This window comes from Pseudophryne corroboree, unplaced genomic scaffold, assembly GCF_028390025.1.
Source record: "Pseudophryne corroboree isolate aPseCor3 unplaced genomic scaffold, aPseCor3.hap2 scaffold_652, whole genome shotgun sequence".
Lineage (NCBI taxonomy): Eukaryota > Metazoa > Chordata > Amphibia > Anura > Myobatrachidae > Pseudophryne > Pseudophryne corroboree.
The window spans coordinates 124,055-133,087 of record NW_026970241.1 but is presented as its reverse complement, the minus strand read 5'-3'; the positions used below and the strand labels follow the sequence as shown (position 1 = coordinate 133,087).

Here is a 9,033-nt window from a genome sequence, read left to right as displayed (position 1 = left end):
CTTAGCGATTCCATCTTGAACTTGAACCTTTTCAAGTATAGGTTCAGGGATTTTAAATTTAATATGGGTCTGACCAAACCGTCCGGTTTTGGGACTACAAACAGGGTCGAATAATTTCCCTTTCCTTGTTGAAGCAGGGGAACCTTGACCACCACCTGTTGAAGATACAATTTGTGAATTGCATTTAACACTATCTCCCTTTCCTGGGGAGAAGATGGTAGGGCCGATTTGAAAAACCGGCGAGGAGGCACCTCTTCGAATTTCAGCTTGTAACCCTGAGAAACAATTTCTATTGCCTAGGAATCCACCTGCGAATGAACCCAGATGTGACTGAAAACTCGAAGACGTGCCCCCAACTGGGCGGACTCCTTTAGCGGAGCCCCAGCGTCATGCGGTGGATTTTGTAGAGGCCGGGGAGGACTTCTGTTCCTGGGAACTAGCTGTGTTGTGCAGCTTCTTCCCTCTGCCCTTACCTCTGGCAAGAAAGGACACACCTCGTACTTTCTTGTTTCTCTGTGATCGAAAGGACTGCATTTGATAATGTGGTGCTTTCTTAGGCTGTGAGGGAATATAAGGCAAAAAATTTGATTTACCAGCTGTAGCTGTGGAGACAAGGTCCGAGAGACCTTCCCCAAACAATTCCTCACCCCTGTAAGGTAAAACCTCCATATGCCTTTTTGAGTCGGCATCACCTGTCCATTGCCGGGTCCATAGGACTCGTCTAGCAGAAATCGACATAGCGTTTATTCTAGAACCCAGTAGACTAATGTCACTTTGAGCATCTCTCATATATAGGACAGCATCTTTTATATGCCCTATGGTCAATAACATAGCATCCTTATCTAGGGTCTCAATCTCTGCTGATAAGGTATCTGTCCATGCTGCCACCGCGCTACAACCTCGGCCGACGCAATTGCCGGTCTGAGTAAGGTACCAGAATGTGTGTAAATGGACTTTAGGGTAACCTCCTGCTTGCGGTCAGCAGGGTCCCTGATGGTAGCCGTATCCTGGGATGGCAGCGCTACCTTTTTGGATAAGCGTGTCAATGCTTTATCCACCCTAGGGGAGGATTCCCACCGTATCCTGTCCATTGGCGGGAAAGGATACGCCATAAGAATCCTTTTGGGAATCTGCAGCTTTTTGTCTGGAGATTCCCAAGCTTTTTCACATAATTCGTTCAACTCATGTGAGGGGGGAAAGGTTATCTCAGGTTTCTTTCCCTTATACATGTGTACCCTCGTGTCAGGGACAGGGGACTCTGTGATGTGCAAAACATCTTTTATTGCAATAATCATATATCGAATACATTTAGCCAATTTTGGTTGTAACTTTGCATCATCGTAGTCGACACTGGAGTCAGAATCCGTGTCGGTATCTGTGTCAACTATTTGGGATAGTGGGCGCTTTTGAGACCCCGAAGGTCCCTGCGACATAGGGACAGGCATGGGTTGACTCCCTGACTGTTCCCTAGCTTCAGCTTTGTCTAATCTCTTGTGTAATAAGTTTACATTAGCACTTAAAACATTCCACATATCCATCCAGTCAGGTGTCGGCGTTGTCGATGGAGACACCACATTAATTTGCTCCTGCTCCTCTCTAGGAGAGCCTTCTACCTCAGACATGTCGACACACGTGTACCGACACACCATACACTCAGGGAATCCTCTTATCTGAGGACAGTTCCCCAACAAGGCCCTTTGGAGAGACAGAGAGAGAAAGTATGCCAGCACACACCCCAGCGCTATATGACCCAGGAAAAAAACACAATCATTTTATGTTTACCCAGTAGCGCTGTATTTCCATATATATATGCGCCTAATTATGTGCCCCCTCTTCTTTAAGACCCTCTTTCTACCGTGGTATAAGCAGGGGAGAGTCCATGGAGTTTCCGCTCAGCGGTGCTGTGGAGAAAATGGCGCTGGTGAGTGCTGAGGGAGAAGCCCCACCCCCTCAGCGACGGGCTTCTGTCCCGCTCAAATATAGTAAAAAAATGGCGGGGGCTCTTATATATATATACAGTGCCTAGCTGCATATATATTTATTTTGCCAAAGAGAGGTCTATATTGCTGCCCAGGGCGTCCCCCCTGCGCCCTTCACCCTTACACTGACTGCCGTGTGTGAGGTGTATGGGAGCAATGGAGCACAGCTTTACTGCTGTGCGTTACCTCAGTGAAGATCATGACGTCTTTCGCCGCCTCTGAAGTCTTCTTTTCTTCTCATACTCACCCGGCTTCTATCTTCCGGCTCTGCGAGGGGGACGGCGGCGCGGCTCTGGGACGGACGGCGAGGGTGAGACCTGCGTACCGATCCCTCTGGAGCTAATGCTGTACAGTAGCCTAAGAAGCAGAGCCTATCAACTCACAGAAGTAGGTGTGCATCTCTCCCCTCCGCCCCTCGATGCAGGGAGTCTGTTGCCAGCAGGCTCCCTGAAAATAAAAAAATCTAACAAATATACTTTCTGTCAGGAAACTCAGGAGAGCTCCCTGAAAAGCACCCAGTCTCCTCTGGGCACAGTAGTAAACTGAGGTCTGGAGGAGGGGCATAGAGGGAGGAGCCAGTGCACACCCAGATCTAAAGTCTTTCTTAAAGTGCCCATGTCTCCTGCGGAGCCCGTCTATCCCCCATGGTCCTTACGGAGTCCCCAGCATCCTCTAGGACGTAAGAGAAAAATTATGCTGGCAGAAAAATCCAATTGAGTGATTAAACAGCTCCAGAGCTGCTCTGTAAGGCAAGTAAAAGGGTGTGGGCCCTGCAGCACTACCTGTAGTTTGCATTGTGCATTGGAAGCCTAGTTTGCTGTCTGTTTCCACTTCTTTTTTCTTGAGCCCCTCCCGTCTATACCCTTGTGCACTATCCTGACTTCTCCTCCCGTCTGCTTACTTTGTGCCTTCCAATGCACAATGCAAACTACAGGTAGTGCTGCAGGGCCCACACCCTTTTACTTGCCTTACAGAGCAGCTCTTGAGCTGTTACAGTGCCCAGCTGCTGCAAGAAATCAGCATGAATGCTTCAGGGGCTGGGGCATGGCCAACATGAGCCCCACACCGAAGGAGGGTGGGGGTGTTTAATGCGAACTAGGGGTCTCGCACAATGCGAACTACAGGTAGTGCTACAGGGCCCACACCCTTTTACTTGCCTTACAGAGCAGCTCTGGAGCTGTTACAGTGCCCAGCTGCTGCAAGAAATCAGCTTGAATCCTTCAGGGGCTGGGGCATAGCCAACATGAGCCCCACACCGACGGAGGGTGGAGGTGTTTAATGCGAACTAGGGGTCATCCAAGTGCCGCAAAAGGCCGCCATGCCCTGCACGCCCCTTTTCTCTTTTCATATGCAGACGAGGGTTGAAGCCAACTTTGACCCACTGCTTGGATGACATCGCCATATGCAAATTCATCTGCTGCAGGCCTTCCCCCAGGAATGCTTGCACTAGTTGTTGCATTTGGTTTGTTGTTTGGGGGTGCTTCAGTATTAGGCAGCCTTCTGCCCTCCCATGTTCATCTGAAAATATGTGTTCTCCCTGCAGTTGTTGTCCCCAGATGAGAGTTCCCTTGTGCTGCCTCAGTTGAATCTCCTTTACTTGACAGAGATGTGCCTGAGCAGCGGCCCTCCCCAGCCCTATCCCAAATCATACTTATTTTGCATAGGAGATACCATGGTCATGAAGACTGTTCTCCCAGGGTGCGGTTCATTCATTGCATTCTGGGTATGCTGACCCCTGTGATTTCCCCAAATGTGGGAAACTCGACTGCATTATTTAATGCGAACTAGGGGTCATCCAAGCACCGCAAAAGGCCGCCATGCCCTGCATACCCCTTTTCTCTTTTCATAAGCAGACGAGGTTTGAAGCCAACCTTGACCCACTGCTTGGATGACATCACTTGCTGCCTTTCCAATGAAGCAAGTTTAATTTAATAATAGGTGAAAAACCATCCCTACAAAGGTGTTAATCAGATACTTGGCTTTGTGGACACTTTTCAGAGCACAAATTTGTTAGCATAAAAATAAAGCCAGAAAATGAAGAGCTGTTTAATCACTCAATTGGATTTTTCTGCCAGCATATTTCTTTTTCTCTGCAACCCACTGCTAAATTGTGCTTCGTGGCTGTTTTTTTTATAAAATCACTTAATCAAATCTAACTCTGATTACATCAGAGAAGGCCAGGTACCCTACACCATAAGAGGTGGTTTGAAATTTTTACTTGTCTACTTAAAGATCACCAAAATCTGATAACAAGGTCAATTACGTCCCTAGGTGGGATTGAACCACCAACCTTTTGGTTAACAACTGAACACGCTAACTGTTTGTGCCTCAGAGACATTTTGCGAAAGTACATACTGACAAAGGCTAATAAGCATTCATCTAGAACGTTTCCTAGAAAAACTTTAAAAAGTCAATAATCTGGAGAGTTTTTGTAAGATGTTTCTTCCATCAACCAATGAAGAAACACATTGGTACTTTCCCATGATGAGTGAGTGCTTCAGGATCTCTTGCACTTACATGTGCAGCAGAGTACTGTAATGGAAGCATGCTAGGTCCATAACCCAGAGGTAGGCAGATTGAAACTATCCTCTGCTATATGCATTGTTTTTTGTTAATTAAAGTAATCCAAAACTGGGATTGATATTTTTGCTCTTTTATTTTTACTTAAAGTACAATAACTTTTACCATTTTAATTTGTTTTAATAGTATATTGACAGTATTGTTTTCTTTCAAAAATCCACTTAATTTTCTTTACCCTATTATTAAAATGGTAATTGACAAAAACAAACTACATTGTCACCAGAAGAGCAGTACAAAATATACAAGTGTTATATTAAAATCATCTTTCCAGCTTGAATTTCAATGATGCCTTGGTGCAACAATTTTGTGAGAAACATCTTCACCCATAAAGAAAGATTTTCTTAATTCCTTACCTGTGTGCTGATTAGATATCACCTTGTTTTCACATTAAACAGACTTCCCCATGAGGAAGCAGCAAGGATGCAGTGACGTTTATGTTTCCTGGTGTCAACCTGTATTATTTCAGTAGACATTGAAATGAGGATGCATCTTGCTGCCTTTCCAATGAAGCAAGTTTAATTCAGTAATAGGTGAAAAACCATTCCTACAAAGGTGTTAATCAGAGACTTGGCTTTGTGGACACTTTTCAGAGAGCAAATTTGTTAGCATAAACATAAAATCAGAAAATGAAGAGCTGTTTAATCACTCAATTGGACTTTTCTGCCAGCATAATTTTTTTTCTCTGCAACCCACTGCTAAATTGTGCTTCCTAGCTGTTTTTTATAAAATCACTTAATCAAATCTAACTCTGATTACATCAGAGAAGGCCGGGTACCCTACACCATAAGAGGGGGTTTGAAATTTTGACTTGTCTACTTAAAGATCACCAAAATCTGATAACAAGGTCAATTACGTCCCTGGGGGGGATTGAATCACCAACCTTTAGGTTAATAGCCATACACACTAACTGATTGCGCCACAGCGACACTTTGCAAAAGTACATACTGACAAAGGCTAATAAGCATTCATCTAGAACGTTTCCTAGAAAAACTTTAAAAAGTCAATAATCTGGAGAATTTTTGTAAGAAACACATTGGTACTTTCCCATGATGAGTGAGTGCTTCAGGATCTCTTGCACTTACATGGGCTATTAACCAAAAGGTTCCCACCCAGTGATGTAATTGACCTTGTGATCAGATTTTGGTAATCTTTAAGTAGACAAGTCAAAATTTCAAACCCCCTCTTATGGTGTAGGGTACCTGGCCTTCTCTGACGTAATCAGAGTTAGATTTAATTAAGGTGCGCAAGGGCATAGAAGGGAGCGGTTTAAGAAAAGAGAAGTGGAAACAGACAGCAAACTAGGCTGGAGAGAGACCTGAGACAAAGAGATCAGAATTATACGAGAGCCGACCAGGGGAAACACAAATTATGCAGTCAAGTTTCCCACATTTGGGGAAATCGCAGGAGCAGCACACCCAGAGTGCAATGGGTGAGCCTTGCCCTGGGAGAAGCACCTTCATGATCATAGTATCTCACCTGGCAGGTAAGTAGGAGTTGGGCTAGTTCTGGGGAGGGTCGCTGCTCGGGTACCCCCCTGTCAAGTGAAGGAGATCCAACTGAGGCAGCACAAGGGAACTCTCGAAAGAAGAACAAGGCTAGAGGAAGATCTGAGACAAAGAAATCTGACTTTTACCAGAGCTGACCAGAGGAAAGCACAAACACAGTCCCCCACTACCACCAGGAAACATTAACGCCACTGCATCCTTGCTGCTTTCTCATGTGGAAGTCTATTTAATGTGAAAACAAGGTGATATCTAATTAGCACACAGAAAAGAAAATTAACTGAATTTTTGAAAGAAAACAATACTGTCAATATACTATTAAAACAAATTAAAATGGTAAAAGTTATTGTACTTTAAGTAAAAATAAAAGAGCAAAAATGTCAATCCCAGTTTTGGATTACTTTAATTAACAAAAAAAATGCATATAGCAGAGGATAGTTTCAATCTGCCTACCTCTGGGTTATGGACCCAGCATGCTTCCATTACAGTACTCTGCTGCACATGTAAGTGCAAGAGATCCTGAAGCACTCACTCATCATGGGAAAGTACCAATGTGTTTCTTCATTGGTTGATGGAAGAAACATCTTACAAAAACTCTCCACATTATTGATTTTTTAAAATGTTTCTAGGAAACGTTCTAGATGAATGCTTAATAGCCTTTTTCAGTATATGCTTTTGCAAAGTGTCGCTGTGGCGCAATCAGTTAGTGTGTAAGGCTATTAACCAAAAGGTTGGTGGTTCAATCCCACCCAGGGACGTAATTGACCTTGTTATCAGATTTTGGTGATCTTTATGTAGACAAGTCAAAATTTCAAACCCCCTCTTATGGTGTAGGGTACCTGGCCTTCTTTGATGTAATCAGAGTTAGATTTGATTCAGTGATTTTATAAAAACAGCTAGGAAGCACAATTTAGCAGTGGGTTGCAGAGAAAAAGAAATATGCTGGCAAAAAAATCCAATTGAGTGATTAAACAGCTCTTCATTTTCTGGCTTTATTTTTATGCTAACAAATTTGTTCTCTGAAAAGTGTCCACAAAGCCAAGTCTCTGATTAACACCTTTGTAGGGATGGTTTTTCACCTATTACTAAATTAAACTTGCTTCATTGGAAAGGCAGCAAGATGCATCCTCATTTCAATATCTACAGAAATAATACAGGTTGACACCAGGAAACATTAACGCCACTGCATCCGTGCTGCTTTCTCATGTGGAAGTCTGTTTAATGTGAAAACAAGGTGATATCTAATTAGCACACAGGTAAGGAATTAAGAAAATCTTTTTATTTAAGGGTGAAGATGTTTCTCACAAAATCGTTGCCCCAATGCATCATTGAAATTCAAGCTGGAAAGATGATTTTAATATATCACTTGTACATTTTGTATTGCTCTTCTGGTGACAATGTAGTTTGTTTTTGTCAATTACCATTTTAATAATCAGGTAAAGAAAATTAATTGGATTTTTGAAAGAAAACAATACTGTCAATATACTATTAAAACAAATTAAAATGGTAAAAGTTATTGTACTTTAAGTAAAAATAAAAGAGCAAAAATATCAATCCCAGTTTTGGATTACTTTAATTAACAAAACAAAATGCATATAGCAGAGGATAGTTTCAATCTGCCTACCTCTGGGTTATGGACCCAGCATGCTTCCATTACAGTACTCTGCTGCACATGTAAGTGCAAGAGGTCCTGAAGCACTCACTTATCATGGGAAAGTACCAATGTGTTTCTTCATTGGTTGATGGAAGAAACATCTTACAAAAACTCTCCACATTATTGACTTTTTAAAATCTTTCTAGGAAACGTTCTAGATGAATGCTTATTAGCCTTTGTCAGTATGTACTTTTGCAAAGTGTCGCTGTGGCGCAATCAGTTAGTGTGTATGGTTATTAACCAAAAGGTTGGTGGTTCAATCCCACCCAGGGACGTAATTGACCTTGTTATCAGATTTTGGTGATCTTTAAGTAGACAAGTCAAAATTTCAAACCCCCTGTTATGGTGTAGGGTACCTGGCCTTCTCTGATGTAATCAGAGTTAGATTTGATTCAGTGATTTTATAAAAACAGCTAGGAAGCACAATTTAGCAGTGGGTTGCAGAGAAAAAGAAATATGCTGGCAAAAAAATCCAATTGAGTGATTAAACAGCTCTTCATTTTCTGGCTTTATTTTTATGCTAACAAATTTGTTCTCTGAAAAGTGTCCACAAAGCCAAGTCTCTGATTAACACCTTTGTAGGGATGGTTTTTCACCTATTACTAAATTAAACTTGCTTCATTGGAAAGGCAGCAAGATGCATCCTCATTTCAATGTCTACTGAAATAATACAGGTTGACACCAGGAAACATTAACGCCACTGCATCCTTGCTGCTTTCGCATGTGGAAGTCTGTTTAATGTGAAAACAAGGTGATATCTAATTAGCACACAGGTAAGGAATTAAGAAAATCTTTATTTAAGGGTGAAGGTGTTTCTCACAAAATCGTTGCCCCAATGCATCATTGAAATTCAAGCTGGAAAGATGATTTTAATATATCACTTGTACATTTTGTATTGCTCTTCTGGTGACAATGTAGTTTGTTTTTGTCAATTACCATTTTAATAATAGGGTAAAGAAAATTAAGTGGATTTTTTAAAAGAAAACAATACTGTCAATATACTATTAAAACAAATTAAAATGGTAAAAGTTATTGTACTTTAAGTAAAAATAAAAGAGCAAAAATATCAATCCCAGTTTTGGATTACTTTAATTAACAAAAAAAAATGCATATAGCAGAGGATAGTTTCAATCTGCCTACCTCTGGGTTATGGGCCCAGCATTTTTCCATTGCAGTACTCTGCTGCACATGTAAGTGCAAGAGATCCTGAAGCACTCACTCATCATGGGAAAGTACCAATGTGTTTCTTCGTTGGTTGATGGAAGAAACATCTTACAAAAACTCTCCAGATTATTTACTTTTTAAAGTTTTTCTAGGA

The 9,033-nt window shown here is 42.0% G+C and overlaps 2 pseudogenes; one reads left to right on the top strand and one right to left on the bottom strand.

Moving 5' to 3' along the window:
* Positions 1-3,626: 3,626 nt before the first annotated feature.
* On the top strand, positions 3,627-3,805 carry LOC135036720 (U1 spliceosomal RNA; annotated as a pseudogene).
* Positions 3,806-5,908: 2,103 nt separating this feature from the next.
* Positions 5,909-6,050, bottom strand: LOC135036668 (U1 spliceosomal RNA; annotated as a pseudogene).
* Positions 6,051-9,033: the final 2,983 nt, after the last annotated feature.